This window comes from Globicephala melas, chromosome 1 (assembly GCF_963455315.2).
Source record: "Globicephala melas chromosome 1, mGloMel1.2, whole genome shotgun sequence".
Taxonomy (NCBI): Eukaryota; Metazoa; Chordata; class Mammalia; order Artiodactyla; family Delphinidae; genus Globicephala; species Globicephala melas.
This window is the reverse complement of record NC_083314.1, coordinates 43,581,200-43,591,933: the sequence shown is the minus strand read 5'-3', so window position 1 is coordinate 43,591,933 and position 10,734 is coordinate 43,581,200. Positions and strand designations below refer to the sequence as shown.

The 10,734-nt window shown below is 39.6% G+C and overlaps 1 pseudogene; it reads left to right on the top strand.

Moving 5' to 3' along the window:
* The first annotated feature begins 8,226 nt into the window (after positions 1-8,226).
* LOC115861891 (small nucleolar RNA U3) lies at positions 8,227-8,330 on the top strand (annotated as a pseudogene).
* The last annotated feature ends 2,404 nt before the right edge of the window (positions 8,331-10,734 follow it).

Genomic DNA, 10,734 nt, shown 5'->3' with positions numbered 1-10,734 from the left:
ACAGGCTCCGGACGCGCAGGCTCAGTGGCCATGGCTCACGGGCCCAGCCGCTCGGCGACATGTGGGATCTTCCCGGACCGGGGCACGAACCTGTGTCCCCTCATTGGCAGGTGGACTCTCAACCACTGCACCACCAGAGAAGCCCTGTTGGAAGATTTGTAATCACCGTTTCAATTTCAGTGCTTGTGATTTGTGTGTTCATATTTTCTATTTCTTCCTGGTTCAGTCTTGGCAGGCTGTGCATTTCTAAGAATTTGCCCATTTCTTCCAGGTTGTCCATTTTATTGACATAGAGTTGCTTGTAGTAATCTCTCATGACCTTTTGTATTTCTGCAGTGTCAGTTGTTACTTCTCCTTTTTCATTTCTAATTCTATTGATTTGAATCTTCTCCTTTTTTTTCCTTGATGAGTCTGGCTAATGGTTTATCAAATTTGTTATCTTCTCAAAGAACCACCTTTTAGTTTTATTGATCTTTGCTATTGTTTCCTTCATTTCTTTTTCATTTATTTCTGATCTGATTTTTATGATTTCTTTCCTTCTGCTAACTTTGGGGTTTTTTTGTTCTTCTTTCTCTAATTGCTTTAGGTGCAAGGTTAGGTTGTTTATTCGAGATGTTTCCTCTTTCTTGAGGTCAGATTGTATTGCCATAAACTTCCCTCTTAGAACTGCTTTTGCTACATCCCATAGATTTTGGTTTGTCGTGTCTCCATTGTCATCTGTTTCTAGGTATTTTTTTATTTCCTCTTTGATTTTTCAGTGATCACTTCGTTATTAAGTAGTGTATTGTTTAGCCTCCATGTGTTTTAGTTTTTACAGATATTTCCTGTAATTGATATCTAGTCTCAAAGCGTTGTGGTCGGAAAAGATACTTGAAACAATTTCAATTTTCTTAAATTTACCAAGGCTTGACTTGTGACCCAAGATATGATCTATCCTGGAGAACGTTCCATGAGCACTTGAGAAAAATGTGTATTCTGTTGTTTTTGGATGGAATGTCCTATAAATATCAATTAAGTCCATCTTGTTTAATGTATCATGTAAAGCTTGTGTTTCCTTATTTATTTTCATTTTGGATGATCTGTGCATTGGTGAAAGTGGGGTGTTAAAGTCCCCTACTATGAATGTGTTACTGTCGATTTCCCCTTTTTGGCTGTCAGTATTTGCCTCATGTATTGAGGTGCTCCTATGTTGGGTGCATAAATATTTACAATTGTTATATCTTCTTCTTGGATCGATCCCTTGATCATTATGTAGTGTCCTTCTTTGTCTCTTATAATAGTCTTTATTTTAAAGTCTATTTTGTCTGATACGAGAATTGCTACTCCAGCTTTCTTTTGGTTTCCATTTGCATGAAATATCTTTTTCTATCCCCTTATTTTCAGTCTGTATGTGTCTCTAGGGTTGAAGTGGGTCTCTTGTAGACAGCAAATATATGGGTCTTGTTTTTGTATCCATTCAGCCAATCTATGTCTTTTTTTGGGAGCATTTAGTCCATTTACCCTTAAGGTAATTATCGATATGTATGTTCCTATTCCCATTTTCTTAATTGTTTTGTGTTCGTTATTGTAGGTGTTTTCCTTCTCCTGTGTTTGTTTCCTAGAGAAGTTCCTTTAGCAGTTGTTGTAAAGCCGGTTTGGTGGTGCTGAACTCTCTCAGCTTTTGCTTGTCTCTAAAAGTTTTAATTTCTCCATCAAATCTGAATGAGATCCTTGCTGGGTAGAGTAATCTTGGTTGCAGGTTTTTCTCCTTCATCACTTTAAATATGTCCTGCCACTCCCTTCTGGCTTGCAGAGTTTCTGCTGAAAGATCATTGGTTAACCTTATGGGGATTCCCTTGTGTGTTATTTGTTTTTCCCTTGCTGCTTTTAATATGTTTTCTTTGTATTTAATTTTTCACAGTTTGATTAATATGTGTGGTATATTTCTCTTTGGATTTACCCTATATGGGACTCTCTGTGCTTCCTGGACTCGATTAACTATTTCCTTTCTCATATTAGGGAAGTTTTCAACTATAATCTCTTCAAATATTTTCTCAGTCCCTTTCTTTTTCTCTTCTTCTTCTGGAACCCCTATAATTCGAATGTTGGTGCGTTTAATGCCTGGGACTGTCCTCAGTTCTTTTCATTCTGTTTTCTTTATTCTGCTCTGCAGTAGTTATTTCCACTATTTTATCTTCCAGGTCACTTATCTGTTCTTCTGCCTCAGTTATTCTGCTGTTGATCCCATCTAGAGTATTTTTAATTTCATTTATTGTGTTGTTCATCATTGCTTGTTTCATCTTTAGTTCTTCTAGGTCCTTGTTAAATGTTTCTTGCATTTTGTCTATTCTATTTCCAAGATTTTGGATCATCTTTACGATCATTATTCTGAATTCTTTTTCAGGTAGACTGCCTATTTCCTCTTCATTTATTTGGTCTAGTGGGTTTTTATCTTGCTCCTTCATCTGCTGTGTGTCTTTCTGTCTTCTCATTTTGCTTATCTTACTGTGTTTGGGGTCTCCTTTTTGCAGGCTGCAGGTTCGTAGTTCCTGTTGTTTTTGGTGTCTGTCCCCAGTAGCTAAGGTTTGTTCAGTGGGTTGTGGAGGGGACTAGTGCCTCTGTTCTGGTGGATGAGGCTGCATCTTTTCTTTCTGGTGGGCAGGTCCACGTCTGGTGGTGTGTTTTGGGGTGTCTGTGGACTTATTATGATTTTAGGCAGCCTCTCTGATAATGGATGGGGTTGTGTTCCTGTCTTGCTAGTTGTTTGGCATAGGATGTCCAGCACTATAGCTTGCTGGTCGTTGAGTGAAGCTGGGTGCTGGTGTTGAGATGGAGATCTCTGGGAGATTTTCACCATTTGATATTATGTGGAGCTGGGAGGTCTCTTGTGGACCAGTGTCCTAAAGTTGGCTCTCCCACCTCAGAGGCACAGCAGTGACTCCTGGCTGCAGCACCAAGAGGCTTTCATCCACACGGCTCAGAATAAAATGGAGAAAAAGCAGAAAGAAAGAATTAGTAGAAGTAGAAGGAAAGAAAGAAAGAAAGAAAGAAAGAAAGGAGGGAGGGAGGGAGGGAGGGAGAAAGGAAGGAAGGAAGGAGGGAAGGAAAGAAAAAAGAAAGAAAGAAAGAAGATAAAGTAAAAGAAAATTAAGTAAGATAAAATATATAGTTATTACAATAAAAATAATAATTATTGAGAAAAAAATTTAAAAAAAAAACCGGACAGATAGAACCCTAGCACAAATGGTGGAAGCAAAGCTATACAGACAAAATCTCACACAGAAGCATATACATACACACTCACAATAAGAGGAAAAGGGGAAAAAATCATAAATCTTGCCCTCAAAGTCCACCTCCTCAATTCGTTGTCTATTCATGTATTCCACAGATGCAGGGTACATCAAGTTGATTGTGGAGCTTTAATCCGCTGCTTCTGAAGCTGCTGGGAGAGATTTCCCTTTCTCTTCTTTGTTCTCACAGCTCCCAGGGGCTCAGCTTTGGATTTGGCCCCGCCTCTGCGTGTCGGTCGCAGGAGGGCGTCTGTTCCTCGCTCAGCCAGGACGGGGTTAAAGGAGCCGCTGATTGGGGAGCTCTGGCTCACTCAGGCCGGGGGTGGGAGGGGCACGGAGTCCGGGGCGGGCCTGCGGCGGCAGACGCCGGTGTGACGTTGCACCAGCCTGAGGCGCGCCGTGCGTTCTTCCGGGGAAGTTGTCTCTGGATCTCAGGACTCTGGCAGTGGCGGGCTGCACAGGCTCCCCGGAAGGGGGGTGTGGATAGTGACCTGTGCTCACACATGGGCTTCTTGGTGGCGGCAGCAACAGCCTCAGCGTCTTATGCCCATCTCTCGGGTCTGTGCTTTTAGCCGCGGCTCACGCCCGTCTCTGGAGCTCCTTTAAGCAGCGCTCGACCCTCCTCTCGCGCACCAGGAAACAAAGAGGTAAGAAAAAGTCTCTTGCCTCTTCGGCAGGTCCAGACTTTATCCTGGACTCCCTCACGGCTAGCCGTGGTGCACTAACCCCCTGCAGGCTGTGTTCACGCTGCCAACCCCAGTCCTCTCCCGGCGCTCCAACCGAAGGCCGAGCCTCAACTCCCAGCCCCGCCCGCCCCTGCGGGTGAGCAGACAAGCCTCTCAGGCTGGTGAGTGCCGGTCGGCCCTGATCCTCTGTGCGGGAATCTTACCGCTTTGCCCTCCGCACCCCTGTTACCGTGCTCTCCTCTGCGGCTCCGAAGCTTTCCCACTTTGCCACCCGCAGTCTCCACCCGCGAAGGGCCTTCCTAGTGTGTGGAAAGCTTTTCTCCTTCACGGCTCCCTCCCAGAGGTGCAGGTCCCGTCCCTGTCCTTTTGTCTCTGTTTTTTCTTTTTTCCTACCCAGGTACGTGGGGAGTTTCTTGCCTTTTGGGAGGTCTTAAGTCTTCTGCCAGCGTTCAGTAGGTGTTCTGTAGGAGTTGTTCCCCGTGTAGATGTATTTCTGGTGTATCTGTGGGGAGGAAGGTGACCTCCGCGTCTTACTCTTCCGCCCGGATTTTCTTCATATACTTTAACTGAAGCAATATTACAATAGACTATAGAGACAATATGAAAATCTAGATATCCCCTCTTCAGCCAGACATTAAAGGAATTTGCAAAAATGTCCAATAATGCCACTCTTCCCATTATATTATTTTTGGTTGAAGAATGTTATTTTTCATTAAAATATATACTTGTGTTGACATATAATGAACCTATTATTATTTTAAAATGAATATGTAGGTAATTGTTTTAAACATTTCTGTTTCCATGGCAAATGCAGTAGATATCAGTAGCTATAAGCCATATAATCAAAAGCTTTCTTGGGTCCTCAATAATTTTGAAGAGTATACAGGGATCCTGAGACCACGAAGGTTAAGAATCACTGGTGTCTATTGTGTGGCTCCTTCACACCATATTATCTCTTCAGGCTAGGAGTCTAGAAGATAGGATGAGAACTGAAATTGTCTGCATAAAATGAACGGGAATAGGGCAAAAATATGGTCATCAGACATGATTCTAGAAATTGCTTGCTTTGAAATAAGGAGAAAGGGACAATTTGTTGTGATTAAAGGTATATACTGATTAATGAATAAAATGTTTTGGGGAGGATATTTATGATTTCGTTTCAACTGGAAAGTTGTCAAGCTACTGTTTACTGTTTCTGTAAATATGAGGGTAGTTATAATCTTAAAAAGTGCCCAATGGTGATATTCATTTTCTTTCTTTCTTTTTTGGCTGCGCCAAAGGGCATGCAGGATCTTAACCCTGACCAGGGATTGAACCTGTGTCCCCTGCAGTGGAAGCTCAGAGTCCTAACCACTGGACTGCCAGGGAATTACCCCAGTGGTGATATTCTTATCTTTTAACATGGAGAGATATGGATCTTCGTAAGTAAAAATTTATTTTTTAAATGTGTTTGAGACCGTGTCCATTACCTCTGGCTTCATAATGGTAATTTCTTAGATTTCCCCCATACTCTACAAACCAGAGTAACTTCACTGTGGTCTTTCTTTGTTCTAATCAGTGCCTTTACCCAGGCTTGAAATCTCATGCAGTCTTTGACTCTTTTTTTCTACTTTATTTCTAATCACCTGCCAAATTGTATTGTCACTTCTTTCTAAAGTTGCTTCACATTTGTTCCTTTCTTCTCTATTCCCAGTGCCCTCCCCTAGTTGGGTGGTCATCACCCAATGCCTGGATTTCTATAGCCGCTTCCTAGCTGATCACTCTGCTTCTGGGTACATTAAAAATCTAAAACAGTGATTTGATCTTTCCACTTCTGAGCATAAAACCTTCTGGAGGCTCGCCATTTCCCATAAAATAAAGTTCCTCAGCCCAACATGCAGGGACATTGAACACAATTATTTGTCCCCAGGCTATATGTTCAAAACATCTTTCTTGACAGCTCATCATGAGCCCTTTACTTCAGGTAAGGAAGCTTTCCTACCGTCCTGCATAAGATATGCCTATTATTGAAACTAGACCTTTACATGTGTTACCCTGGACATAGAAATGTCCTCTTCCTCTTCTAGTTACAGGTCCCATTCTCACTCCTTATCCAAAGTTCAAGTCCCACCTCTTTTTTGAAATACTCTTCCCTTTCTAATAGCATTTATAAACAAAAATATCAGTAAATAAAATGATTAGAGTGCCTCAATGCTATGAAATATGGGTAATATGGGTGACCTGAGGCAGAGAATACTGTATATATATTTTTTAATTGTTGAAAGATAGTATGATAAGCAATAGGATTTGGAGTTAGAAGACCAATTTCAAACTCCAGTTTGGGCTAAGGGAATTTTGACACGTCGTATTAGCTTTATGTATTTGGGGTCCTCAGGTGTAAAATGGGCATGTAAATATCATCCATCTCATGGGATCATTGTAGGATTGAATAAGAGAATGTTCCTTAAAAATGGTAAAGCTCCATAAGAATGTTATTGTTATGCTATTATTATTGTCGTTGTTATTATTGTTTTTGTTTCATGCATGTATGTATTTTTATACCCCCAATTAGATTATAAGCTTTTGGAAGGGAAGTGTTGAGTTATTCTTTACTTCGGAATTCCCCCTTGGTTACTAGTATATAATAAAGATTTGAATAAGGCTTGTTGAATGTACAAATAAATTTTTACCAACAAGAGAATTAAGAGGGCTGTGGTAATCCACAAATACATTTTTGTTTTGTTAAGAGAAAAAATACAGGTTGGGAGGCTAGCAATGTGAAGATTACACTGCTTTCATTGAGGGACTGTCTCACAGTGACGAAAATAGTCTTACTACTGAAATCTTATGAGCCACAAGAATTTTAAAAAGATTCCAAGATAAATAATTTATAGCTTCTCAAGGGAGAATGAGGTCAAAATTCTACAGGGAAAGAATGGACCAAAAAAGAGGAGACTTGGGTATGAATCAACATGAAAAGTAAAACTATAATACAATATCAGTTTAGCTAAATTCTGGGACAGTAGCTTACCTCTTACATAAAATAATGTAAAGAGATTATATATAGTTAAACTCTTAATATTCAATCAACTGAATGATTGGCAGCTTATATGAAGGACTATGGCACTATATGGAAACCAGTGTTAGGTGAATACATTTTCAGTGCTTTCAGAATTATAAGAAATGCTCTTAAATTTCTAATAACAAAATACTGTCTTTAGTTACCATATACTATAACTAAAATTAAATTCTGATCCAATGAGAATGTTCAAGGTTAAGAATAGGCTGGTAAGAAAAGGAATATAGCACCATAAATGTGTATTATGTGGCAAGAGAGAAATAGAGAAAATGAACCTCATAAACAGAGGGATCAAATGAGTATGATGAAACCAGAGGATGCACCCAAGAGGTTAATGTCCTGCCTGTCCCTGTTTCACTGCCTTCCTCCAACCTTTATAGTTGGACCTGCTATGGGCATTGCTCAGCTCTGCTTCAGACTCTGGAACCAAATCAAGTAAAACATAATAAGCCCTAAGTTAATAGTTTGTTGGCTCAGCCTCAAGTAAAAGCTGTTACTAATCTCTCTCTGACTTTGAGCCTTACCTAGTTCTCATCTTCTGCCTCTTACTATGATTGAAGTGAGTCCCTCCTTTGTTTCCTCTGTAACTATGTCCTGGCTGATTTGGGGTCCTGTGCAGTAACACGTTACTTTTTACCACTTCTCTTTGTCACAAACATACCACTGATTCTTCTAAGTCTGGGGGACTTTTTTGCCTTCTACACAATATAGGAAAATAAATTGCAAAGCTATAAACAAGATATGCTGAAAAAGCACCTAAAATATAAATTTGATTTTCTTCCCATTGAGGAAAGAATGGACTTTCTGTAATAACAAGTAGAAAAAAGTTCAGAAGAATGGTGAACTCTTGATATTTTGCTGCTGAAGCATGGGACCCACAAGCACATTTATATAGAACTGACCCACTGAGTAAGTACAGTCCAACTCTGACAATTCTATGAAAGCCAAAGCAGTTGAACCAGTACTTCAGGGTCACAGTCTAAGCTGTTGTTGAAGTGAAAGTTCTAAGCTGTGCTCCACAAGAACCTTTGGAAATATGATTATTTTGGTCTTCAGTGAGGTTTTCCTGAACACCTACTATATGCCAAGCTATGTGCTAGCTATTAGGACTTCATAGATGAACAGGACTGGCTTTCTGTCCTCAAGGAGCTCACTGTCCTGGTGGGTAAGGAGAAGAGAAAGAGTTGTGGTGATACATTAAAAAAATGATTGAAAGACTATACTTTCAAGGATCATTTCTATAGTTCATTACTAGAGAATTTTCTCTTTGGTGGGAATGTAAATTGATACAGCCACTATGGAGAACAGTATGGAGGTTCCTTAAAAAACTACAAATAGACCCAGCAATCCCACTACTGGGCATATACCCTGAGAAAACCGTAATTCAAAAAGAGTCATGTACCAAAATGTTCATTGCAGCTCTATTTACAATAGCCAGGACATGGAAGCAACCTAAGTGTCCATCTACAGATAAATGAATAAAGAAGATGTGGCACATATATACAATGGAATATTACTCAGCCATAAAAAGAAACGAAATTGAGTTATTTATAGTGAGGCGGATGGACATAGAGTCTGTCATACAGAGTGAAGTAAGTCAGAAACAGAAAAACAAATACCGTATGCTAGTACATATATATGGAATCTAAAAGAAAAAATGGTTATGAAGAACCTAGGGGCAGGACAGGAATAAAAACACAGACGTAGAGAATGGACTTAAGGACACAGGGAAGGGGAAGGGTAAGCTGGGACGAAGTGAGAGAGTGGCATGAACTTATATATACTACCAAATGTAAAATAGCTAGTGGGAAGCAGCCACATAGCATAGGGAGATCAACTTGGTGCTTTGTGACCACCTAGAGGGGTGGGATAGGGAGGGTGGGAGGGAGACGCAAGAGGGAGGAGATATGGGGATATATGTATATGTATAGCTGATTCCCTTTGTTATAAAGCAGAAACTAACACACCATTGTAAAGCAATTATACTCCAATAATGATGTTAAAAAAAAAATGATTGCGTGAAGAGATTTGGGACTTCATGATATTTGGCCACTCTGAATAGTCACAACAACAAACAAAATTGTATAATATCAGTAATAATTGGGATCCTATTTCATTTGAAAGTCTACTTTTTGTCTCCTAAGGAGAAATCGTAAAACTGTGATGGAAATGAATGTAAGGATTGAAAAAAAAGAGAGATAATAATAATTAGTATAAAACTCTTGCAGTGTAGCAACGGAAAAATAAATGCATATGGTTAGAGATAAAAAAATTAAAATCAATACTAAAAATTACAGTATGGTACAGCTTGAAAAAACTAATAAAGGACATGATTACAGGGTACTCTCATTTGAAGATGATTAGAAAAGACTTTGAGAGTAGTTTCTAACCAGAACCTGAAGGTGATGATGAAAATAAATTCTTATCCTATAGCTAAATCTAGGTAAGGACAAACATCAGTAAATTTGGTTGAAGGATGACAATTAAATGTTGTTGGCTAAAGCAGAGGGGTCAAACTGATGATTAATAAAATATTAGTTAAGGTTTGGTATGGGGAAGATAATGGATGACCTTCAACTTTAGGCTCATGTGGATCTAGGGACTTGTGTGGCAAGCAGTGGAGCAGATCATAAAAGTGTAGAACTAGGACCATATAACCCAACAATCCCACTACTGGGCATATACCCAGAGAAAACCATAATTCAAAAAGACACGTGCACCCCAATGTTCACTGCAGCACTATTTACAATAGCGAGGTCATGGAAGCAACCTAAATGCCCATCGAAAGATGAATGGATAAAGAAGATGTGGTACATATATAAATGGAATATTACTCAGCCATAAAAAGGAATGAAACTGGGTCATTTGTAGAGATGTGGATGGACCTAGAGACTGTCATACAGAGTTAAGTAAGTCTGAAAGGGAAAAACAAATATCGTATCTTAGCACATATATGTGAAATCTAGAAAAATGGTACAGATGAACTGGTTTGCAGAGCAGAAATAGAGACACAGATGCAGAGAACAAACGTATGGACACCAAGGGGGGAAAGTGGCAGGGTGGTGGTGGTGGTAGGATGAATTGGGAGATTGGGATTGACATATATACACTAATATGTATAAAATAGATAACTAATAAGAACGTGCTGTATAAAAAAAATTAAAAAAAAAAAGATACAGTCTCTTTATTGGAACAACCAAACACATGCCTTGATATTTGTGGTACATTTATTTATCCAGCACATGCTTTTTCCTCTAGGCAAATAAGCAGAGAATATGCTAGAAACAAACAAACAAAAAAAGAGTTTAATACTAGGAGTCAGCTGAAAGCAGAGGAATCTATTGTCTGTGAGAGTCAGGGGAGCAAGAATTTATGGTCCGCTGACAGAGTAGAGATATTCATTCATTCATTCATTCATTCATTCACTCATTCCTTAATCTAGTGTTTATTGGTCACTTGCTATGTTCCAAGAAATGGTCTAAGCACCGTGGATGCAATAGGGAGTAAAACAGACATGACCTCAAACCTCATGGAACTTACATCCTAGTGGAAAGAGTCAGAAACAGATAACAAACCATGAGAAAAAATACCAGATAACAACTGCATTGCCGAAATTACAGTGAATAATATGGAAGAGAGACTGAGTTGTTCTCTCAAATCTGGGGGTGGGGAAGGGAGGTGAGTAGGAGAGGGCCCTTTGAAGACATGACAGTTAAACAAA